This window comes from Hemicordylus capensis, chromosome 1, assembly GCF_027244095.1.
Source record: "Hemicordylus capensis ecotype Gifberg chromosome 1, rHemCap1.1.pri, whole genome shotgun sequence".
Classification (NCBI taxonomy): Eukaryota; Metazoa; Chordata; class Lepidosauria; order Squamata; family Cordylidae; genus Hemicordylus; species Hemicordylus capensis.
Window position 1 is genome coordinate 443,796,690 of NC_069657.1, and position 25,784 is coordinate 443,822,473.

The 25,784-nt window shown below is 45.4% G+C and overlaps 1 protein-coding gene across 8 annotated transcripts in view; it reads left to right on the plus strand.

Annotated features, from left to right (window-relative positions):
* Positions 1-25,784, plus strand: part of CCDC85A (coiled-coil domain containing 85A) — a 222,631-nt gene that overhangs the window by 57,982 nt on the left and 138,865 nt on the right. The window lies entirely within an intron of this gene.

A 25,784-nucleotide genomic window follows, 5' to 3' on the forward strand; every position in this document is an offset into this window, starting at 1 on the left:
TGCCCTGAGCCATTTTTGGAAGGGCGATATAGAAACTATTATTATTATTATTATCATTATTATTATTATTTTATTAAAATATAATATATGGTATATTTGAATCATAATAAATCTGAATCTGAGAAAGATCTACTTTTGGGCATGATGTCATTTTGGAAATATTCATCTGATTATTGAATGTTAAAAATCTGCTGAGAACAATAGCAGTTAAAATATAATTATTTTCAGAATTTCTTCTATAAAATACCAATAAATAAATAAAATAAACTTTTATCCTAGCATATTCTGATGTAAAAAATAGTGATTGGTTGATTAAGTGCCCTCAAATCAGTGTTGACTCTTAGCGACCACATAGATAGATTCTCTCTAGGATGATCTGTCTTCAACCTGGCCTTTAAGGTCTCTCAGTGATCCACTTGTGGAACTCTCTGCCACAGGATGTGGTGACGGCCAACAACCTGGATGGCTTTAAGAGGGGTTTGGATGACTTCATGGAGGAGAGGTCTATCAATGGCTACTAGTCAGAGGGCTGTGGGCCACCTCCAGCCTCAAGGGCAGGGTGCCTCTGAGTACCAGTTGCAGGGGAGTAATGGCAGGAGAGAGGGCACGCCCTCAACTCCTGCCTGTGGCTTCCAGCGGCATCTGGTGGGCCACTGTGCGAAACAGGATGCTGGACTAGATGGGCCTTGAGCCTGATCCAGCAGGGCTGTTCTTATGTTCTTATGTTCAGTAGGGATGTGCATGGATGGAACCAACTGGTTTGGTTTGAAGCTGGACTGGCCTCGAACCCAACCAGGCCAGTTTGGTCCGGCACCCCCTTGATCTCCCCCGGTTTGTCTTGTGACCTGGGCCCGTAGAGACCATGTGCACAGGCGCGCAGCCTCTATAATGGCCGCCAGGTGAAGGCCGGAAACCGGCCGAAGAGTGGCCGAACTGACCTAGAGGATCATTTTGAAGGCTGGCGGGGGGGGACCTCCGGGGAAACGCCCCCCGCCTCCAGGAACTTCCCCGAGGGGAGTAAAAGGTAGAAAAAGTATTTTTTTAACAGAATGAAGCTCGTGAACCCCCCGAACATTCCTGTTCGGGGTCAGACTGAACATGGGGTGGTTTGGTTTGACCCTGAACAGTCGAACCTGTTTGCACACCCCTATCTCTTAGTGGTGCATTCATTCATCCATCTTGCTGCTCGTTGTCCTCTGCATTCTGGACTTCTCAAGGGAGCTGGGTTTTTGCATAATGTATCCGAAGTATGTTAGTTTGAGCCTGGTCATTTGTGCCTCAAGTGAAAATTCTGGATTGATTTGGTCTGTGATACCTGGCTGTCCATGGTATCCTCAAAAGTCTTTTCCAGCCCCAAAGTTCAAAAGTATCAATACTTTTTCTATCTCGCATCTTCAAAGTCCAGCTTTTGCATCCATAGAGTGTCATGGGAAAAACCATTATCTGAAGGATTCTAATCTTTGTAGGTGTAGACACGTCACAGCACCTAAATATCCTTTCCAAGGCCTTTATGAGCCCCTGGTGGCGCAGTGGTAAAACTGTCGCCCTGTAACCAGAAGGGGCTCAAGGTTGACTCAGCCTTCCATCCTTCCGAGGTCGGTAAAATGAGTACCCAGAATGTTGGGGGCAATATGCTAAATCATTGTAAACCGCTTAGAGAGCTCCGGCTATAGAGCGGTATATAAATGTAAGTGCTATTGCTATTGCTATTGCTATTGCTTTATTGCAACCCTACCAAGTGCGAGTCTGCGGTGCATTTCTTGATTGCTGGATCGACTATTGATGGTCGATCCTAAAAGGCAGAAGCTATTCACCATTTCAGTGTCTTCATTATCAATTATGTGGCTGGTTGCTGTACCTGTTGTCATTAGTTTAGTCTTATTTACATTTAGTTGTAGTCCCATTTTTTGACTATGCTCCTTGACTTTCATTACTAGAGCTTGCAGATCATCCACATTCTCAGCTATCAGAGTGGTGTCATCTTCATAGTGCAGGTTATTGATGTTTCTTCCTCCAACTTTAAAACCATGCTCATCTTCTTCCAATCCAGCTTCTCTCATTATATGTTCAGCATATAAATTTAATAAAGAAGGGGAAAGTAGACAGCCTTGTCTTACTCCTTTGCCGATCTGGAACCAGTCTGTTTCACCATGTTCCGTCTGGACTGTGGCTTCCTGTCGCTCCTGCAAGATAGGTTTCTCATGGGAACAATGAGATATTCTGGGACACCCATTTTCCTAAGGATATTCCACAACTTGACATGGTTGATGCAATCAAAGGCTTTTCTGTAGTCAATAAAGCACATATTGACTTCTTTTTGGTATTCTTTGGCTTTCTCAATTATCCAGCGTGCATCAGCAATGATGTACCTTGTTCCTTGGCCTTTGCTGAAACCAGCTTGAACATTGAGCATTTCCCTTTCCACACAAGACTCTAATATGCATTGGATGATCCTGAGCATTATTTTGCTATCATGTGAAATTAAGGATATTGTGTGATGGTTTGCACCACCTGTTAAGTCTCCTTTCTTTGGTATGGGTATGTAACTACCTTTTCCAATCTGTTGGCCACTGTGTCATTCTCCAAATTTGCTGGCATAGTTTTGTTAGAGCCTTGACTGATACTTCTTCTGTTCCCTGCCATATTTCTGTAGCTATTCCATCAATTCCTGTAGCCTTTCGACTTGGTAATGACCGGAGTGCATTCACTCACTGGAGTGCATGCACCGGAGTGCATTTTTATGTGCATTCACATTTTTAAAAAGTGCATTCACCTAATTTCAGTGGCAGGATTGTGTATGCAAAATTTAGGATCTGTAGGTCATTGGGAGCCTAGTCCCCTTTCTGGTGCTCGTAGGGACCACTGGGCTCATGGGTAAGCCTGGTGGTTCCAAGGCGGCTAGCCCGCATAACTACCCCTCACCCTAAATGAAGTCAATGGAGCAAACTGCAGCTAACACACGGAGGGGGGAGGCGGGAGAGGGGAGGGTGGACCCCAGGATGGCACCGCACACTTGTGCGATGCCTTTATGTGGTTCGGGGGGGCGGGCCCTGTGGCGCCGTGCGGCGGTGCTCCCCCTTCCCCTGACCACCGAAGCTCCTGAAGGAGCTGCAGCCGGGAGCGGGAACCTGATCCGGCCGCCCAGCAATGAGCAACTGCTCGGATGCGGGGAGAGTGGGCTAAGGCTGCTCTTCTCATGCAAACCCCTTCCGGCGTTTCACACCAATCGTGTGAAGTGCCTCAGTATATGGCAGCTTGCTAGGTTCCTGTGTAGTCCAAAAATAGCTGGGTGTGTGTGTGTGCAAAGTTGAGCAGGCCTGGTGTAGACAATACGGAGTTAGATGGACCCATGGTCTGGCTTGGCATAAGGCAGCTTCCTGTGTTCCTGTGAGCAGTTGAAGTCAAGGCTCACACTCAAAGAGCGTGAGCTTTGAGGAGGGATTTGTTGGAAGAAAGGGTTGTGCCCCAGTTAGGTCTTCTGGGAGGACGTTCTAGGCATAAGGAGCAACAAGGGAGAAAGGGCAGAGCCATGTAAGAGAACAAGGGACTTCTGGGCAACTGGAGATGGAAGATTTAAAGAAGTGGAGGTCACACGCCGAACTATAATGGGAGACAGTGGCAGGGAGAGAAGGTGAGTGGGTGCAAGGCTTTGCAGCACTTTAATAAAAGTAAGGATTTGTGTTGGATGAAGAATATACGGACTATTTACAGATCCCTTGGAAAGCAGGGACATGGTAGCGGGGAATGAAAGCTAGCTCAGCAAAGATGGGGATTTCTTTTAAAGGCACACTAAGGACAGGTTCAGCCAAGCCAAATGCTGTGTTATTATATAGTGATTGGCAGTCATGACCTCCAATTCCATGGGATTCAGTGGGACTTAAAAGTGCACCCTTTTGCTTTGATCTCCCTTCGAGGTTAGAATGTTTAGAGGAGCTGGACTATAGAGAAGTGAAGGCTGGAATCCTAAGCCCATTTTCTTGGAAGGAAGTCTCACTAAAATCAATGAGACATGCTTCCCAGTTAAGTGAGTGTAAGGCCTGGGTGAAAGCCACCTCGTTTTTGAAATATCAAAAGGAGGTAATGCACTCGTAATGAGATTATCTCTATGAAGGAGGAAGTGCAATTGGAATGTGAAGCACAAAGTAATGTTTTTTGAAGTGATTATATACTGTGATCATGTTTGTAATAGTTAGGTGGTTTTTTGTTTGGTTTTTTAAACTTACAAGATCCTGGTATCAGTGGCCTATTTTCCATGGCATACTGAAACAACCTTTTTGTTTACTGTACTATGTAGAAAAGAAATGCAGCTGTGAAAAATGAACATGGATAGTGGGGGTGGGGCTACAGCCATGACATGTCTGTGATGTCATGAGCATGGCTGTTATGGAATGTGGGTGGGCCTTGGCAGTAAAGTGGGTGGAGTCTCTAGGGATTAGGGGTGTGTACAAAACTGGAAAACTGGGTTTGACTCAAGTAGAACCAGACTTGAGCTGAACTGGGCCCGGGGTTCTAAGGACGCCAAGCTGGGCCCTTTCTGCTCGAGTCTGAACCGGTTCAAGCCCAGCTTGAGGTGGGGGGGGGCAGATTTTGGATTAAAAAACAAACAAGCAAACAAAAACCTTACAGCCTCCAGCAGCCTCAAGGGAGTGCTTCTGTGGCTACACAAATGGCCAGTGCGCATGCGTAGTGGCCTGCAGAATGGCCACAGTCAGCGCAGGAAGGGCTAGAAAGGCCCTGAAACAGACAAAAACAGGGGCGGTGGGGGAGGAGGGGAACCACTGGAAGACCCCCCGCCCGTGACTGTGGCAGCACTCCCTGAGACCACCGGAGGCAGTAAGTTTTTCTTTTCTTTTCTTTTCTTAAAAATTCCGTATAGAACCCCTGAACTGGTTCCAAGCCGGTCCGGTGTGTGTGTGTTCAGCTCAGCCTTGAGCTGAAACAGGAGCCTGGGCCAGATCGATGTCCAACCGGCTCGAGGTAGAGCTGGTTCACACATCCCTACTAGGGACAAGCTTCCCTAATTTTAAGAACTTCCCAAGGTGCAGGTTGGTGCATAGAGCTGCCATAAGTGAACATTATGCATTTGCAGGCATGAGTTTTCTTTAAAATTGATAGGGCACTATTTTGAAATATGTGCACAGCTGTAGGGGTCATCTGAGTTCAGATCTGGTTTGGATGAGTGTATGAAGCCTTTGGGGATTGCAGCTGTTTGTCTGACCCACTGGATGTACCTGCCCCGCATCTAGGACCTCCAGATGTTCACAAGTTGGATGTAATAATTGCATAGGGCCCACATGTCAATGGCAGACAATGGCATCTTTTTTTCTCTGAGGCAAATAGTAGCTTCAAGCGTTCCATTTTTGTTGGTATGGCAGCATGAGGGAAGAAAGGGTTCGATGTTCCCTCCTTATGTGATGCAATCCTGATCAATTGCCCCACCAAAGGCTGCTTTGATTTTAAAAAAATGAAACAAACTACAAACTACAGATGCACAAGTAACATGTCAAACATTGTGCAATATGACTGTAAGGCAGGGCTTCTCAAACCCAGATCCCAAGATGTTGTTGAACTACAACTCCCATTATCTCCAGCCACAATGGCCTTTGAGCATTGTGGCTGGGGATGATGGGAGTTGTATTCTATTCACATCTGGGGACCCAGGTTTGAGAACCTTTATTGTAAGACATTCCAGTTTCTGTGCATGCACTTGTTTTTGAATTGAAATTTTCTAGATGCAATTTTTAAATAGTTTTTTGAATACAATGTTTGAATTGCCCATTGCTTAAGTGACTCTTTCAGTACAGCTCAGATTTTTGAGTTAGAGGACTATGGATTTTCCAGAATTTGGGAGAGTCTCAAAGATTGCCAGAGAAGTGGCTTTTGGAGAAGCTTTTGTTAAATTGTGCTTTCCAGACATGGTGTCTTGCATATTAAAATGTGGAAACATATGGCAGGTTGTCATTACTGTGGACGAATAGCGTTGCTGTTAAGATTTCTACAAACACATCTCTTGTTTCCTCTGTATACAGTGGTTGCTCTTGTATTGAGTAGCATGACAACTTTACCTGGAGTAGAAATTGCTGGTGCCAATCAGTGTGGAATCTCTGTAGGATGCAAGTTTTAAGTCATGTGTCCTGATTCAACAAAAAGCTGAACAACTTACTGCCAGAAATGTATAAGGCCCTCAGATAAATATAGCCACCAAGGCCCATCTAGTCCAGCATCCCGTCTCACACAGTGGCCCAACAGATGCCTCTGGGGAGCCCACAGGCAAGAGGTATGTGCATGCTTTCTTTCCTGCTGTTGCTCCCCTGCAGCTGGTATTGAGAGGAATCGTGCGTCTGAGGCTGGAGGTAGCCTATAGCCGCTAGACTAGTAGCCATTGATAGACCTGTCCTACATGAATCTGTCTAAGCCCCTTTTAAAGCCATCCAAGCTGGTGGCCAGCACCACATTGCATGGAAAGGAATTCCATAGATTAATTATGCGCTGTGTGAAAAAGTACTTCCTCTTGTCAGTCCTTGCCTAGGGAGCAAGAGGTTGCTGGTTCTAATCCCCGCTGGTATGTTTCCCAGACTATGGGAAACAGCTTTATCGGGCAACAGCAATATGGGAAGATGCTGAAAGGCATCATCTCATACTGCACGGGAGATGGCAATGGTAAACCCCTCCTGTATTCTACCAAAGGAAACCACATGGCTCTGTGGTTGCCAGGAGTCGACACTGACTCGACAGCACAACTTCACAACTTCACAGATAAATATATGGTCAACAGTGGCATTGCTTTGCATCCTAATACAACTTCCAACTTGGATATTGCTTTTTTGGTGAAGTCAGGTGAGATGTGAAACAGTTCTCATGAAAGATATCTTTGTGGGCAGGACACACAGTAGTGTATGGCAGCAAGCTTTTGCACTTATATAAACCTATCAACAAACCCTTATATAAACCATTGTCTGAAACGAATACTGTGTACAGTTTTGTGTACAGTTTTGGTCACTGCACCTTAAAAAAAAAAAATGTGGTAGAGCAAGAAAAGGAGCAGAAAAAGGGCTACCAAAATAATTAGGGGGTTGGAGAGATTTCCCTATGAGGAAGGACCTACAATGTTTGGGCATTATTTAGTTTAGAAAGAAAATGGGTAAGAGGAGATGCAGTAGAGTATATAAAATGATCCGCAGTGTGGATCAAATGGATAGAGAAACGTTTTTCTTCCTTGCTCATAATATTAGAACCTTGGATCATCCCTGAAAACTAAATGCTAGGAGATTCAGAGTGGACAAGAGGACAAGACAACTTATTTATACGTGAGGTCATTCACCCAATCAGAAACTGTGTTCTACCCGGGTTTGGGAGCTGTGCGTGCTCCCAGTTTTCAGTTGCGTGGAAGCAAGGTAAGAGGAAAACCTGGGTAGAAGTGGTTGAGTGGAAGCCATGTAGGAGGACAGGCTACCCAGGTCTTCCTTCTACCTTGCTTGCACACAAACACTTCTACTCAGGTTTTTCTCCTACCTTGCTTCCACACAACTGAAAATTGAGAGCACATACAACTCCCAAACCCGGGTAGAACACAGATTTTGATTGTGTGAATAACCTCAGTATTTAGCAGGGATGTTCACGGAACCATTTGGTGTTCCCTTCCTGGCATGCCGAACTGGTTCCACCTACTGGTGTTCGAATTGGTTTGGAGGGCGGTGGGTGGGGTGGGTGGGGGGTTGCTTTAAATGACAGGAGAGATGCTGCCTACCTGTCAGCCCTCACCCCACTGCTTTTTGCCCACTGGCTCTCTCCAGAAAAGTGGTTGTGTGCACATCCCCTGCTAACTGAGCAAAGAGGCATCTTTTAAAAGTGATGATTCTCTTTATTTAGCATGAGGAGAGCAACTGGCTCTATCCAACCCCAGCTCAGCATCCCTCCAGTGGCTGTTGCTGGTGTCTTTCTTATGTTTCTTTTTAGATTGTGAGCCCTTTCGGGACAGGGAGCCATCTTATTTATTAACTTATTTCTGTATGTAAACCACTTTGGGAACTTTGGTTGAAAAGCGATATATAAATATTCATTGTATGGTACTGTATCCCTAGTATATAATTAAACTATGGGATTTTCTGCCATCGGATATGGTGAGGGCTACCAAACTAGATAGTTTATAAGTGTACAGAAATTGAAGAAGAGACATGCAGTGGTGAACTAGGCCTGCAAACTGGGCATAGAGGCACCTTTTAAAGTGGGGGCCCGCTTTTATACCTAGCTGGGGGGCGGGAAGCCACTGTCCCCATCCAAACCCAGCACAGCGTCCTTCCAGTGGCTGTTGTCTACCTCATCCTTAAAAAAGAAAAGAAAGATTGTGAACCCTTTGGGGACAGGGAACCACCTTCTCATTCCTTTTGATATGTAGACTGCTTTGAGAACTTTCTGTTGAAGTGTGGTATATAAATATTCCTAATAATCATCATCTTGAGCCTGTAAACAACAGTTGGATTGTAAACAACTTCAGGATTGCAGGATTTATTTTGATTTTTACTAGAGCCTTGAGACCAGCGTTCTCTCCCTTTTTTTTCTCATCTGTATGCAGAATGAGTTATGTTCTGGGCAGCAGTATCAAGGCAGTGTCAGCGTACCTACATTCAGAGTGGGACCTTCCTGATTCAACCTGAGCGGGACCTAAATTAAATGAGCAGACATTAAAAAATGTGTGAGCGCATGCACACGCACATGCCTTAGAAGGAACACTGTTTGAGACAATGACAAGAACAATGATTTCTATTATTGCAATATTTATATACCACTTTTCAGCCAAAAAAAAAAAAAACGGTTCTCAAAGCAGATTACGTACAAAATGGTGGTTCCCTGTCCTCAAAGGGCTTACAGTCTAAAAAGAAACATAAGCAACAGCCACTGGAGGGACAGTGGTCTCCCCCTCTGACATATAATAAAGTCACCACTTTAAAAGTTGCTTCTTTGCTGAGTTACCTGGGATGATCCACTAGCCAAAGAAAGACAGATGCCAAATTGTGGCTCATGGGAGAGGACACATGCTTAGCCCAGGAAATTTTTCCCCCTCCAGCGTTTCATTTATTTTGAGGGGTGGGGAGAGGTGGGTTTTTTGTGTGTGGTTGTTGCTGTTGTTTTATAGTAAGAAAAGAAGAGTTGATAGTAAGAAAAATGTGCTCATCTGTTGCAAATCACCCCAGGGCTACCAGCCGATCCTGGTCTGCCGGCCATCATGTGAATGCATGCTGATTATCCTGGACTGGCAAGCTCATGGCCAGTACTGTGTTAAAGGACAGGGCTGTGGGTATATCTTAAGAGGCCCACAGAAGACTTGCAGGCTGACTGAATCTATTAATAACTGGCTCACTTGAAAAAAAAAATCTATCTCAGGATACACTAAGTGATCTGCTTCCTTTGGAAATTATTGATTTTGGTGTCACTGAGAAAGAGCATGTGGACTAAATAGTGTCTGCATCCTGGAGCCTGTTCTTCTCTGTAGGGCAAGGAACGCTGTCTGTGAAGGAGCACCATGGGCCTCTGCGTTAGTGGCCTCTCGGATCAAATATTGCCACGTCCAGCTGTGTTAGTCTGTTGCAGTACAAATACTGCAAGAGTCCCTTGGCACAGTGAGACGAACACATTTCTTGTAGTGTAGGCTTTTGTTCCCTACAGTGCACTTCATTGGATGCATGAAGTATTATTCTACTTTGGCAGGGGTGTGTGTGTGTGTATGTATGTATGTATGTGTGCGTGCTTACACACAAATTGAGAAAAACAACAACCAGATTTAAACAGTGGGACCAAATAGCCGAACACTAGAAACAAAAGCCCTATTCAGATACTGGCCTGGTTCAAACAATAGTTTGTATCTTTGTTTAAACAGAGCGTGAGTGTGTGAACCCACATCAGTGAGGGGATATCAGATACATCTTGGGCCATAAACCACCTTGGTGTGGATTCACGCAACATAGGTTTGAACTATTGAGCAAACTATTTCATGTGAATGACTGCATTTGCCTTCATTTTAAATGAGAACCTGGGTACAAGTCCTTCAAACGCATGATACATACAGTTAGGAAGTGTACTGCTGTGCCTGCGTTCAGCATAACATGTGAATAGGTATACCGGTGTACAGAACTGTACCTGTGTAAACTGTACCTTCGCTGTACAGGTGTTGTACATAATGTGTGAATATTGCTAACGTTTCACACCTGTTTTCCTCTCTTCACTTCATTAGAATTCTGGTCTGCATATATGCACTCTGTCTACTTCCAAACCTTGAATCCCAATCCATCAGAAACGGAGCTAGCAGGGATGGGAATTGGTCATACTTTTTTCAGGTAGTAAGCAGTGGCCATCTAAGGTATCAGCCCTACATGGAGATAGTGCTCATGTGTAGTCACCCATCCAAAAGCAATCTAGGGCAGACCCTGCTTAGCAAAGAGGGACAATTAAAAAAATAAGAAGCTGCCATATACTTAGTCAGACCACTGGTCTAGCTAGCTCAGTATTGTCTTCACAGACTGGCAGCGGCTTCTCCAAGGTTGCAGGCAGGACTCTCTCTCAGCCCTATCTCAGAGAAGCCAGGGAGGGAAATTGGAACCTAGATGCTCTTCCCAGAGCAGCTCCATCCCCTGAGGGGAATATCGTACAGTGCTCACACTTCTAGTCTCCCATTCATATGCAACTAGGGCAGACCCTGCTTAGCTAAGGGGACAAGTCATGCTTGCTACCACAAGACCGACTCTCCTCGCCTAAGAGGATTGCTTCTTCTGTATGCCACCATCAAGGTTTGACTCAGCTGGTTCACAGTCACACGCGGGAAAAACACTGTGGAGAACTCCATGCACATGACTTGCACTTGTGTTGTATTCTCAGCACATAATACTGACAGGTGCACACAGCATTTACTGTGCCCGGGATGGTGACATAACCAGAACCCCACAATAGTTTGGCTCAGACTAAGGGCCCATCAGGTCTTGTATCCTTCTTTCCGCAACAACCAAGCAGGTGCTTATGGGAAACTCCTCATCCTCTCCACTGTTCCCCTCAGCAACTGGTATTCCATGCTTTGCTGTCCTTGAACACTTAAGCCCCGGTTTTGCATCTGAGCACAGATCCTAGAAGGCAGCTGAATTCTCCTTGATCCCTGAGGAAATTCAGATGATCCCTGGCTGGAAGGCTGAGAAAAGTGCTAAGAAGAACATCTTTGCCCGCTGCCCGTCTGAAAACTGACATTAGCTGCATGTATTGAACACAGCATGTTATATTTGTTTAGCATAACAGCAAATTAAGTTGGTCTCCAACCTTTTGACCTTATTAGCGAGAGCATTAATGCCATGGGGGGATGTTCCTTATTGGAGCAAAGTACTCGGGAACAAGCTGTTCCCACCGGCAGGCTGTGTGATTAAAAACTATATTAATTTTTTGAGGCTGCACTCTGGATGGAAGATACTCTCCAGTTTCTGAAACTTTTTAACGGCATCCTATTGAACTGTTATTAATAATTAACAGCTCATTCATCATGCATGATTCTGATTATTTTGCTCTGCCTTACTGGTGGGTTGACCTTTAATGTCCTTTGTGTGCAACTAGATTGTCATTTCCCCCCAAAATGGTCGAACTCTTTGCGATCAGTTCTTTTCATGCATTTCTGTATGGTTCTAATTGCTGGGGTTTCTTCTGCAAAATACCAAAGCTGATTAAAAAAATAAGAAAATTAGCTTTATCAATGATTCTAGTGAATGTTGCTGGCGTGCTTGTTTTTGGTATCTGCTGCTTTCAAAGGTCAGTGCATGTATTTACTGGTACATTCAGAAAGATCTCATTTTAAAGAGGAAATTTCAGGTCCCTTGCACATTAATCAATGTGCAGTGAAGGGCAGGTAGAAATGGAATGTGTTGTCAGGCTGAAGATTTTGCTCTTTGCTAAACTGCTTTGGAGTGGTGGGCTCATTATTCTTGCAAAAAAAGGAAGAAGGCCAGGGATGCTTCGGATTGAAGCTTGAACTTTGAGCTGCTTCTTGGGTCTTCAAGATCTGATTGCTATGGCTGACGTCTAGACCAGTGTTCCATGCAACAGGGTTTCCTAGATGTTGTGGACTAAAACTCCCAGCATCCCCAGCTGCAGTGGCTATTAGCTGTGGGTTATGGGACTTGTAGTCAACAACATCTGGGAAAGGAATCCTTGCTATAGGGAACATTGATTCAGTGCTTATGTAAATGTGCTGTGCAAGGGCAAGAATGCTGTGCTAGCTAGTTCTGCTTAGTCTGGAGCTTGCGTTCTAGGCAAGTGTTGCAGTTGTGTGAGAATTTCCTTACGCATGCACAACAGGGGATGATGGGGGTTGTAATTCAACAACATCTGAGGCTGTAGCTCAGAGGTAGAGCATCTGCTTTGCATGCAGAAGGCCCCAGGTTTATTCCCTGGCAGCATCTCCAGATAGAGTTTGGAAGGACTCCTGTCCAAAACCTTGGAGAGCTCCTGCCGATCTGAGTAGACAGTACTGAACTAGATAGACACATGGTCTGGCTCTCTGAAAGGCAGATTCCTATGATCCTATTAATGTTGGGAACCCCTGATCTAGGGTGCTCATCCAGTTCATACAACTGTATCTTGGGCCTTCATCCAAGAACACACCCAGCACTCCCTTGTGGCTCTGAATTGCAGGAGAAAATTGGTAGTGAGGGATAAACTGCTTTTCAGGGAATCGTCTGCCATATTCCTGGTCTTCCCACTGAGGAATCCCACATAAGCTTCCAAGAAACTCCAGGGTTCCTTGGAACACAGCTTGAAAATAACAGTTTTACATAATAAGAGCCAGCCATTTTGAAGCTTCTCCAAGAGAGGAGCCCGGTCATCCACTGTTCCCTCTAGCAACCCAACCCTGCATCTGGAAAAGTAAGTGTATATGCCGGGGTGCCCTCTTGTGACCTCCCCATTTAAGCTGTTCTTCCCTAGTCTGCAAAGCAATGCTGAAAGAGAAATGCTGGCCCCCGTCCACCCATTGAGGGCCTCAGCAAAGCAGGTTGACCCGCAGTGGAATGTAAGAATGTGTTTGAACGGAGAATCCAGATGGCGGGCACGGCATTGTTCTCTCGGCATTGTATAGCTGCTTAAAAGCTTAGGAGAGTGCAGCTAAGCATAATCAGAATGAGCCATCAGGCTGAAGACAACAGTGCACATTTTGCTTGTGTCCAAAATAGCATTGCAGATACATATTACTTACAGTCCCCTTCACAGGATGTGAAAGTTGCCTCAGAAACTGCTCACGCAAGGAATTCAAAGTGAATGCCGCTGAAGAAAAAAGAGAAACAGTTGCTTTCCTTGTGGTATGCTCAACAGAATGAAACTGTTCCCTTCCGATGCGCAGCCTAACCCAGACTAGGGAAGCACAGCCAATCCTGGCGGGGCAGAGCTGCCTAGCCCTGCTTTGAAGCCCAGCTCTTAACCAGGGTTAAGGGCTCGAATGAGCCCTTTACTTGGGCTCCAGGATTGTGTGTTCACTAGGGCTACGTTTAGCCCCAGTGGACACAGATGGTTGCCTAGACATGGTGCCTGCTTGTCTCCTGGGGGAATCCTCCAATGCATCGTGCGTGTCACGTAGTGCATTGTGGGATCTGCAGACATGCAGCGCTCTGCAGGCATGCAGCGCTCCCAGAAACGGGAGTTGTCTTGCGGGTGGGGGGAGGTGAGTTAAACCAGCCTTCCCACCAGCGTGCCTGCTGTCCCGCCCACCCGGTCATGTGAACAACTTCCAAGTTTTGAGTCTGAGGAGCTAGCTGGCTGCTGGGCCACATGCCAATGCTTCCAGCATTACTGCCACTGCTCGCACATGCACAGCGTTAAATAGTTTAAAGCTCCCCCTCCCAATAAAAAGTCACTCGCTCCACAGGTAAGTCCTCTGAAACTATAAGAAAATCCACCCCACTCCCCAGAAAAGGCGAAAAGGCACTCTCATTTCCATTGTCTGATCTGAGCAGAGAAATCATTGGTTGGGGATATCTTTCAGATCAGCCTAAGTTTTTTAAAAAGTTTTATTCTGTTGTTTTCATTTGGACTTCTACAGTGTGTTATGCACTGAGCCTTTGAGTCCTGGTGGGTTAGAACTGGAAATATAGGAAGATATAATGGTATTGGTGGGGTTATTGGTGGGAGATTGGTGATTCTCTTTATTTAGCAGGGGAGAGTAACTGGCCCTATCCACCCCCAGCACAGTATTTCCAGTGACTGTTGCTGGTGTCTATCTTAAGTTTCTTTTTAGATTCTGAGGCTGGAGCCCTTTGGGGACAGGGATCCATTTTTATTTATTATTTTTCTGTGTAAACCACCTGAGCCATTTTTGGAAGGGTGGTATAGAAATTGAATCAATAATAATAATAATAATAATAATAATAATAATAATAATAATAATAAATAATAAATTAATCTCTTTAAGCAGAGGGATGCACTGAAAGACAAGAAGAGGAGGCTGAAGTCTGAGAAGCAGTGCAACTTCTGTCCTCCCTCCCCACTGGGCTTACCTTTGCAAGCAAGTGAAATTTTATCCGAAAGGAGACACATACGCAGCATTTTTGCCAGTGTCTAAAAGCTGCTTGCAGGTGGTACAGGCACAAATGAATAATGGAGATGCAAGAATCAGGAAAGATGGCTGCTTTACACACTCTACATTTTGTACTTGGTGTTACTCTCCACCGCAAATGTAGTGAGCTGTAGTGGCTTCCTGATCCATAGTAGTCGGAGCAGTATCCACAGTGTGGAAAGCCACTGAGCTGTGTTTTGGAATAGATATGGAATTCTTTTTCATTTCGGTTATCTATTTTTATCTAAAAATATTTTTTTTTTCTCTGCCACGTGTGCCAGAGTCTATACTGATGGCTGTGTGTCTGTTGTATAGTGTTCTTCCAACCTACCACATTTGTATTATGACCTTCTTTATGTTGGAAGTGAAGGACTCTGCGCTGTCTCATGTCTCAGTGACAGAGGGGGACAGACTAGTGAGTCAGAGGGCTAGAGGGGTCAAGACATTGGTCATCCCTTCTCTACTGCTCTATCCCTTTGATATGCAGATTGCTAGTCTCAGGGACTTCCTGCCTGCCTGCCTCTTCTTCTTCTTCCCTTTCTTCTCCCTTGCAACACACACACTCCTCTCTCCCTGCACCATGTGTGCAGAGGTGCAGAAACCATCCCTCTGCATCCAGCTAGATAGATAGATTAGAGATCCTATCTCTCCACTTTCCTATCTAGAATGGAGTTCTCCAATAAAGACTCTTTATATTGATTTGAAACTATGAACTGGCTCCAAGTTTCTTTTGGCTCTTAGCAGACACGCATGCCTAGGCAGACCCCTCTGTGTTGTGCCTCAGTGCACTCTGCTGTAATAGAAAGGTATCTCTTACCAGAGAGAATTCCCAACACTTTGAAGGATCTCATGGGAGCTCCATGGACGGATCCCATTTTATCCTCACGGAGAAGTGGGTTAGCCTGCAGGAAAGTGATTTACCCCAAGGCCACCTAGTGAGCTTTATGACTTGGAGTTGAATTACTTTATGACTATGGAGTTGAATTACGAGTTGAGCTGAATTCTGACTTTTGTCTTGGAGTTACAAACTTTACAGTTATTATTATTGTTAATAATTTCCAGAAGAGCTGGAAATGTTACGATCCTTATCGATGCATAACTGGAGCACCTGCAGGCGAGAGGGAGGTACCAGCAGACTCTGGGTAACCCGCAGATAAGTTGGTTTTACAAAAATCCGAAGGGGGGGGGGAAGCAAAGGGGGCAACCCACCCAGACTGCCCTGCTATAACTCAATGGAGTAGAATGTTTGCGAACTTAGAGGGTACTTAACAGAAAACCAGATGGACAAAGCTATTGGAATTTAGTGGTGAAAAGCGGGGAAGGAAGGCTTGAACAAAAAGAGTGGGAAATCTTTCAGCTTGAAGAATACTCCTCCAAGACAGCCACAACCTGGATACAGACCCCCTGGAATGCAGGAAGTAGAGAGGAAGTATACCTTTATACATGTATTCAACATAACAAGTTGAATCCAAATAAGACGGAGGTACTGACTTTGTGGGGTCGGGACCCAAGAGATGGTTTAGACCTGCCTGTTCTGGATGGGGTTACACTCCCCCGAAAGATCAGGTATGTAGCTTGGGAGTACTCCTGCATCCAAAACTCTCTCTAGTTTCTCAAGTTGAGGAGCACTTTTTATCAGCTACAGCCGATATGTCAGCTACGTCCATTTCTGGATGTAAATGACCTTAAAACAGTGGTGCATATGCTGGTAACCTCCAGACTTGACTACTGTAATGCTCTATGTGGGGCTGCCTTTGTACGTAGTCCGGAAACTACAATTGGTACAGAGGGCAGCAGCCAGGTTGGTCTCTGGGTCCAGAAGAGCCCCTGGTGGCGCAGTGGTAAAACTGCCACCCTGTAACCAGAAGGTTACAAGTTCAATTCTGACCAGGGGCTCAAGGTTGACTCAGCCTTCCATCCTTCCGAGATCGGTAAAATGAGTACCCAGAATGTTGGGGGCAATATGCTAAATCATCGTAAACCGCTTAGAGAGCTCTGGCTATAAAGCAGTATATAAATGTAAGTGCTATTGCTATTGCTATTGCTATCTTGGAAAGACCATATAACACCAATTTTAAAAGAATTGCACTGGTGGCCAATATGTTTCCAGGCAAAATACAAAGGGCCGGTTATTACTTATAAAGCCTTTAATGGCTTGGGTCCGAGGTATTTAAGAGAGCGCCTCCTTTGTCATAAACCCTGTCTCTTAACGATCTTCCGGAGGGGTCTGATTACAGTTGCCACAGGCTCTTTTGTTGGTGACTCAAGACCAGACCTTCTCTGTGGCTCCCCTGGGTCTTTGGAATATGCTCCCTGTTGAAATAAGAGCACCCCCTTCTCTGTTTGCTCTTAGAAAGACCTTCAATGCACCTATTTTCTTAGGCTTTTAACTGAAATTAATTGAAACTATTTAATTTGCTTTTATCTTTTAAGATTTATTTTATTTTATTTTGTGAATTTTTTTCACCCTGTTTTATTTTGTGTTTTAAATTTTGTACACTGCCTAGAGATGTACATATCAGGAAGTATAAAAATGTGATAAATAAATAATAATAAATAACATGTAAATAACTGTACATGCACACAGATCTGTATGTACGTATACTGTACACAGATTGTACGTGGATTGAACATAACGTGAATAGGGTTCATAGCTTAAATTCTGCCCTGTTTTTTTGTGTGAAGATCCATTGGGGAGATAGGAAATCATGTACACCCCTCTGGGTGCTTTGCAGGGAGGGTGGGATGAAAGCATAATAATTAGGGGTGTGCATTTTGGAATTTTCTTGTTTCGATTTGTATCCAAATCGAAACATCCCCGTTTTGTTTTGTACCCAAATTTTCTGAATCCGAATCAGCCCTGTTTTGTTTTGTAGCCAAATTTTCCGAATCCGAATCCATTTGGATTTTTAAAAAGGGTCCCAGGGCAAAAAGAGTGGGTGGTGGTGGTAGTGTCCAATGGGTGGAAGCTACCACCCAAATTTCAAAGGAATTAGGCAAAGGGCTGATTTTTTTTGGTGTGAATTTTTTTAAAGTTTACACATCTTTAAGAATTTTCCTATAGGGAATAATGGGGATTCCAGCAAATGTATCGCTTCAAATCAAGGGGAAAGGGATGACCCAGAGCAGAGTGTGGTGGGTGGTAGTGCCCAATGGGGGCAAGAAACTTCCAGAATTATTTCAAAGGAATTGGGCAAAGGGCTGATCTTTTGTGATTTGTTGAAGTTTACGTGTCTTTAAGATTTCTCCCATGGGGAATAATGGAGGTTTCAGCAGCCCCATAATTCCACTTGGGGGGCACTGGGGTTGCCCAGAGCGAGGGGTTGTGTAGTGCACATAGGCTGCCAATCACCCCCACACTCACAAGCCTGTGGGGTACTGGGTTTTGTTGTTTCTGAGGTGTTCATTGTAGATTCTCTGGTAGCATATGAGATTTTCAGTGAAAAACAAAAATCCACTCTCATATGCTACCAGAGAATCTACACTCAGAACACCACAGAAACAGCAGAACCCAGCACCCCATAGGTTAGCAACCCTTCCTCTGGCCAATGTGGGGTCAGTAGAGAGTGGGAAGAAGCAAAAGAGCCAATGGGGAACAAGGAGGGAATTGTCAGCAGGTCAGCCCATGATTTAGGTCACTGATCAGAAGGCTGGAAGGGTGGGAAATTCAAAGAGATGTCCAGCACAAAATGGAGACTGACTCAGAGATCACCACAAAATGGAGGTCCGAAACAACAAAACGTTTTGTAGCCGAAACAGGGATGTTTTGTTTTGTATACAAAACTTTTGGATCTGGAAAATTGGTGTTTTGTTTTGTCTACAAAACACCCGAAACAGGCTGTTTTGGGTACAAAACGTTTTGTATCCGAAACATTTCGCACATTCCTGATAATAATAAAAGAAAGAAGGTGGGATGTAATTGTATAAGTGTGAGTAATTTATTCTAGTGACCAAATGTATGGCTTCTGTGTGTGTTATTTATTTAGAAGTGCTGATCCAAGATCTGCTGGGGATCTGGGAGAAGTGGTTTGGAGTAGAGTCATTTCTGGCTCCTCAAAAGACCATTAAAAAGGTGTTCGAGAAATTCTCGCTTATCTCGGTGTCAATGCAACATGGCCTGTTTCTTTGGAGGCGCTGTTTGTGCATGTGTTCTGGAAATATCCACCCACGTTAGCAGATTTGCATGAAGAAAAGCCAACATCCACAGCAGATTTTGAAAATAATGAATGCTCCTCATTACACACAGTGTTCCAGCACTGTAGCCCTTAAACAAATTTAAGTTGCTCTCAGCCAAGGCCTGAAAAGCAATTTGCCACAGTTCGGAAAGAAGATTGAAGGTTTTTGTCCACTGAAAGGATGCTTCTTTGCAGATTATCAAGGAACTAACTAAATAATCTTTCAGGAGCAGGAGGTTGTTAAGCTTTCTTAAATAATGTGTAGATGCTGTAGGAGGAGAGAGAAATCTGGGACAAAAGATTAAATGCAGCCTGATTTACCACTAATCTCTCAACTTGTTCAGATGGTAATTCTGAAAAATGTAGCACCTCCGTAAGATCTTGTGAGATGGACAGAGTCTTCAGAAATATGCGTTGATGAAGGAGAATGACCACAGCTAAGTGGCAGAGCACATGCACTGCATGCAGAGAGTCTGGGGTTAAATCCCTGGCATTTCCATGGTTGGGAAAGCCTTCTCCTGGAGAGTGACTGCCAGTCCAATACTGAGTCAGATGGAAGAGTGGTCTGACTTGGTATGAGACAGTGCCATATTGAAGAGTCTAAGTATTTTCCTTGGCAATAATAGCACAGAAGTCTCTGTGGTCCAAAGCGATGACAGGCACAAGAAGGGCCAGTGATTATTGTCCTTGCGGAGGACTGTAGCTCTGTGGAAGAGCATTGGCTTTGCATGCAAAAGGTCTCAGGGTGAATCCCTGATATCTCCAGGTGGGACTGGGAAATATCTGCCTGCAGTGCAAGGCGAAGTTGACAGTGATTCACTACACCACAGTCATTTTGTTGACTAAAAATGACCAAAGCCTAACCTGAAGCCTAAGCCTAACCTGACCAAAGCCTAACCTGAAAGGTTTCTTAGGGGGCCAGAGCGCTTTCCAGATTAGCCTCTCAACAGCAGCAAAATGCTTCCGTTCAGGCAAATTGCATTCAAAACGTGAACAGCAGGGGGAGCAGTCTCACGAAAACTAACAACCCGAAAAAACAGCAATTTTTGTATGCCGGATATACGACGTCATAGCACTGTATCACAGCGATTAAATTCGAAACAAGGCATTGGAAATATGAACGGCACCCTGCTGTCAGTGCAGGGACTGCGGTGTCGCAACACAGGCAGTGTGGAAGCATAGAGATATGTCCTGACCGTGCTGCAGGGTCTAATCTGGAAAGCACTCAGGCAGAACTACATGGCACACTTTGGCCTATTGCTGGTAAGAGTTTTGTTGATGTTCTCTGATGAAATCCTTTGTCTTGAAGTTTGGAGACTTGTGGGCGGGGGCAGGCGGTTTGAAAGGGGTTATGTATACTCAGCTCCCCCTTTTTGTTTTTGTTTTTGGATGGTGTCATGAACCCAGCCTCCTACTGAGTTCATCAGGAAAGGGTCAAGCCCCTGGCTTGTTTGGTGGTGACTCAGAACTGGGCTTTCACTATAGCTACCCTGGGACTTTGCAATGTGCTCCCTGTCAGAACAAGAGCTTCCCAATCTTGGGTGACTTCAAGAAAGCCCTTAAGACAGTCTGGTTCTCCCCCCACGTAGGCTTTTAGTTTAAAATTTAATATCGCTTTTATTGGTTTTTAATCACTGGTTTTTAATTTCCCCCCAATTTTACGTAAACCGCCTGAAAATGTTTTATATTGGGCAGTCTACAGATTTTAACAAATACATTAATTGAAAATAAACATTTTGGTTGGTGGCCACTGGCTGTTATTCCCACCCCCACCCCAGGAAATCCCAGAACTACTGTATGTGCCTGAATCCAAGAATAGTTTTTTGTTTTGTTTTTGGCAAGTTCTTTGATGTTAGAAATCAAGGGATGATCATAAATTCAGAGTCCTCGTTCTTTAGGGTAAGTCTAGCTATAACCTCTATTTAGCCTGTCTCTTTTAACGGGCTTGTCTTAAATTCAGAGTTGTCTTGTATTTGGGTAAAAATGGGTAAACAGCAGATCTGTGCAAATAGTAGTCTGAATGTCTGAGGCAAAATGATCCCCACAGCTCCCATTGGTACCATGTGGAGATGACTACTCCCACTGCTCACCTCTGGGCAATGTGGTGTTTTCCCCAGCATTGGGGAAGCCCCTTAAAGATCATTGGAGCACAGCCAAGCCCCAGTGACATCATTGCATCTTAAAACGGGAGCTGTTATATGGAGTCCCTCAGGGCTCAATTCTGTCACCAATGCTTTTCAATATCTACATGAAACCCCTGGGTGAGGTCATCAGGAGATTTGGTGCTGGGTGTTACCAGTATGCTGATGACACCCAAATCAACTTCTCCTTTTCATCTTCAGGAAATAGCACTCATTCTCTAAATGCCTGCCTACAGGCAGTAATGGGCTAGATGAGGGATAACAAATTGAAGCTGAATCCAAGCTCATTGTAGGGGTTCAGAATCTGAGGGACAAGTTAGTTCTTCCTGTGCTGGATGGGGTTACACTCCCCCAGAAGAAGCAGGTGCACAGCTTGGGATCCAGCTCCTGGATCCAGGCCTCACCCTGGTATCTCAGGTGGAGGCCATAGCCAGGAGTGCTTTCTATCAACTCTGGCTGATTCGACAGCTGCGCCCATTCCTTGAAGATGATGACTTCAAAACAGTGGTGCATCAGCTGGTAAACTCCAGACCTGACTATTGCAATGTGCTCTACAAAGGGCTGCCTTTGTACGTAGTTTGGAAACTTCCATTTCTTCTCGAATGCAGCAGCCAGATTGGTCTCTGGGGCAACCATGAGAGACCATATTATGCCTGTCTTGAAATAATTACACTGGCTGCCGATATGGTTTCTGGGCAAAATACAAAGTGCTAGTTATTACCTTTAAAGCCTTGAATGGCTTAGGTCTGAGTTATCTTAGAGAACGCCTTCTTCTGCATGATCCCCACCTCACGTTCAGTTCATCTGAGGAGGTCCATCTCCAGTTACCACCGATTGTGTGGTGGCGACCCAGAGGCGGGCCTTCTCTGTAACCGCCCCTGGACTGTGGAATGCACTCCTGGCAGAAATCTGTAATTTGAGTTCATTACAGTCTTTCAGGAGAGCCCTTAAGACCTATCTGTTTGGCCTGGCCTTCCAGGTTTTTTAAATTGTTGTAAGCTGTTTAAAATATTTGCCCTAGTTTTCCAGGGTTTTAACTGTTTGAATGTTTAATTGGTTTTATTCTGTTTTTATAGTTTTGATTTTAATTGTTAATGGGTTTTAATTGTTTTTATTCTGTTGTAAACTGCCCTGAGCCATTTTTGGAAGGGTAGTATATAAATCGAATAAATAAGTAAATGGGGAGTGTTGGGAGTTGGAGTCCTTTCTAGCAGTTTCCCCATAGAGCTAAGTAGTAGGCATGTGCACAAATGGAAGCGTCAGAATTGGGTTCGACCCAGTCTGCTCTGACCCTACAAATGTTTGTTTGGGGTCCTTTGGACCCTTTCGAAATTCGGGGTCGGGGTCAGTGTCAGTGTCAAGGTCGGGATCAGAGTCAGACAAAGCTGGTATAATTTTTTATAAGTAACTGTGGATACTCACTGTGATCCTGGTAGAAAAGTTTTCTCACACCAGAAAGTCGCAGGGGAAGTGCAGTAACACCAGAGAATATAAGGGGAAATGATGTATCACTAGAGAATTGCAAGTGAAACCCGGAAATTGGCTGGCGGTAGCTGATTGTGAGTGAAAAACAGGCTGAAAACTTTTAAAAACATTTTTAAAGGTTAGATATATGTGCAGGAAGGCAGAGAGGGCAGAAGATGCCCACCCCTAGCCATGATCGCTGGGAAGAAAAAATGAGAGCAGGAAAAAATGAGAGCAGGAGAGCTCCATTTGGAGCCATCGAAAGCTCCGATTTTTTTTGAGAAAGTGTTCAGATAAGCCCAAGCTGAATTGGGTTGGCCAAGGTCGGGTTTGGACTCTCCGAACCCCTCCATTTCTGCCAATCCGATTTTGCCCAGCCTACTTAAGTAGCATCATTCTAGGACTTCTTAAGGCGGGTGCGGAGAGGCAGCTGCTAACTGATGACCACTTAGAGGAGAACTGATACTGAATATGTCACCATTTTTCAACCCCTTCTGTCCCTGTTTCATTTCATCCCTCTGAAATTCACCAAAATGCCCCCCCCGCTTCCAAATGGGGAGGCAAAATTTGGGAGCCATAGGCTGAATTCTTGCCTAGTGTCCCTCTGGTCTCAGTTTCGGGATCTGCTGATGTAGGCTTGAGAGACTTGAATCGAGTCCCCACGACTGCGATTGCGCTGCCGATGCATAGCAAGTGGGATTAGCTGACCCTGAGTCTGTTGCTTGAGTGAGCTAATGAATGACCTGTCAGTTAAATCTGCAGGAGGAGGCGTCGAATGTGCTAAAATAGCATCAAACCTGCACATCCCACAGCCCCAATCAGGAGACATTCATTTACTCTGCACATTTTGAAACCAGGGAAATCTCATTGCTCCTTTACATTCATTTCCTCATTTTCCCGTTTCTTCAGTCTTTGTATTTTTTTGGCTCATCCGAATGCTGTCTGTTGTGCTCCATGGCAATCAGTAGGAAGGGATGATGGAATGGAAAGGGACATTCTCCAAATGACTTTTTAATCAGGATTTGCATGAAGGGTAGATGGCATCCTGAGGAGGAATATACGACTCCAGATATGCATTTGGAGAGGGGCTGTTGCTCTATGGTAGACCAGCTGCTTTGCCCAGGTTCAATCCTTGGCATCTCCAGGGACTTCTATACCCAGCAGGCTTTACCGCAAGTTTACTGGGAGGCTTTACTGCAAACTCGAAGTTGTCCCAAAAAACCGCCGCAAATAGTCAATTTCTTTTTACCCCAGATACAAATCAGGCTACTCTACATTCTAATGTGCAGTGAAAACCCTGAATTGTGTGTGAACTGCTCCCCAATAACTCTCGGGGACTTCGGGGTAAATCTGGCTGATATATGAATGCACCCATTCCATTCCGGAGGAGATGCGAGTAAAAGGGCTTAAAAAACCCTATGTGAAAAACTTCCAGGTAGGGTAGGAAAAGACTGCAGTCTGAAACCTTGGTGAGCTGCTGGCAGTTAGGTGGACACTAGGCCGGTTCATATGACGATCAACACCATGTTAGGAGGCCTTGTACCCTGGTTTGCATGGGCGTGTGAATGGACAAAAAAATCCCCCCAACCTAGGTTGCTCACATCAGAGTAGCCCCACTTTTGTTGATTGATTGATTGATTGCTGTCAAGTCGGTGTCGACCCTTAGTGACCACATATATAGATTCTCTCCAGGTAAAGGTAGAGTGTGCCATCAAGTCGGTATCGACTCCTGGTGACAACAGAGCCCTGTGGTTGTCTTTGTCAGAATACAGGAGGGGCTTACCATTGCCTCCTCCAGCGCAGTATGAGAGGATGCCTTTCAGCATCTTCCTATATCGCTGCTGCCCGTTATAGTAGCAGCGGGGATTCAAACTGGCAACCTTCTGCTTTTTAGTCAAGCATTTCCCCACTGCGCCATTTAAGGTTTATGGTCTTGTGGTGGCAAGCATGAATTGCCCACTTTGCTAAGCAGGGTCCACACTGTTTAGCATTTGGATGGGCTGCTCTGTTCCAAGTTCCCTCCCTAGCATCATCTCCAAGATAGGACTGAGAGAGATTCCTGCCTGCAACCTTGGAGAAACTGCTGCCAGTCTGTGAAGACAATACTGAACTAGATGGACCAAGGGTCTGACTCTGTAGAAAGCAGCCTCCTATGTTCCTATGATCAGCTAATGGTGGTCATCCGCATACTGAGAGCACCCTGCACCAAATGGCCTGATGACACCTCCCAATGGTTTCATGTAGATGTTGAGCAACTTTGGGGAACAGTGTCTATCTTTTGCTCTTCCTCTTCTGCTCTCCCCCCCTTCTGTTTCCCTGCATGCTGGCAGGCTTGGGCAAATACCTGAGCCCACTGGCATGGGGCAAAGCGGCCGGGTAGGCTCCTGCCTCAGGGATCTTGTGATCTTGTCCTTGGCTTCCCCTGTTCCGGTGCCCACCAGCTGCTACTGGCAACAAGCAGAAGGGAGTGACCAGAGAAGGAGGAGCTGGTCTTGTGATAAGGTAAAGTAAAGTGTGCCGTCAGGTCGATTTCGACTCCCGCTGCCTAAGGATGTGCACAAACCGGTCCGGAGGCCATTGTAGAGGCTTCTGAGCCAGTTCGAATGTGGTGCAGTTTGAAGGTTCGGTGCCGGGTCCGTGTGGTTCTTTAAGGGTGGGGGGGGTGCACTTACCCCTCCCGCCACTTCCCCCCACTGGCGCTCCTTCTTAAAAATACTTCTTAGGGTGGCAACGTACCTCCCTGCCACCCCTGCCCCCATTTACAGCCGGAAGTGGCCGGAAGTACCACGCGCATGTCGCGTGTGGTACTTCCGGCCGAAAACGGGCAGGGGCGGCAGGGAGGTACGCTGTTGCCCCAACAAGTTTTTTTTTTAAAAAGAGCATCGGCGGGGGGGGGGAGTGGCGGGGGGGGGAGTGGCGGGAGGGGTAAGTGCACTCTCCCACCCTTAAAGAACCACCCACCCAGTGCTGGACCGTGGAGGTGCGGTTCCGTGCACACTACGACCAGTGCCCACAGAGCCCTGTTTTTCCCTTTAGTAGAATACAGGAGGGGTTTACCATTGCCTCTTCCCGCGCTGTGTGAGATGATACCTTTCAGCATCTTCCTATGTGATGTGATATTGCTCTGTTGGTGTGATCCAATCCTGGCTCGCAATCCTGGTTAAATGCTCTGTCAGTCTGGGTATCCACTGTACTTGCTGTATGGGGTATATGGCCCTCTAGGCAAGGCCTCAGAGTCAGGGGAGGGGTTTGCCTTCACCCTCCTCCTCCTCCTCCTCCTGGTGCAGGATAGTCTTTGAGCTTGCTACTCTCTGGGAGACAGCATCTCTCTCTCTCTGCTCTTCCCCCTCATTATCTGCCTAGCCATCTTTAAAGGCTGCTTCGCAAGCTGGACGTCTGGATCCCGCCCTCCTAGGTCCTCCCCTCAACATC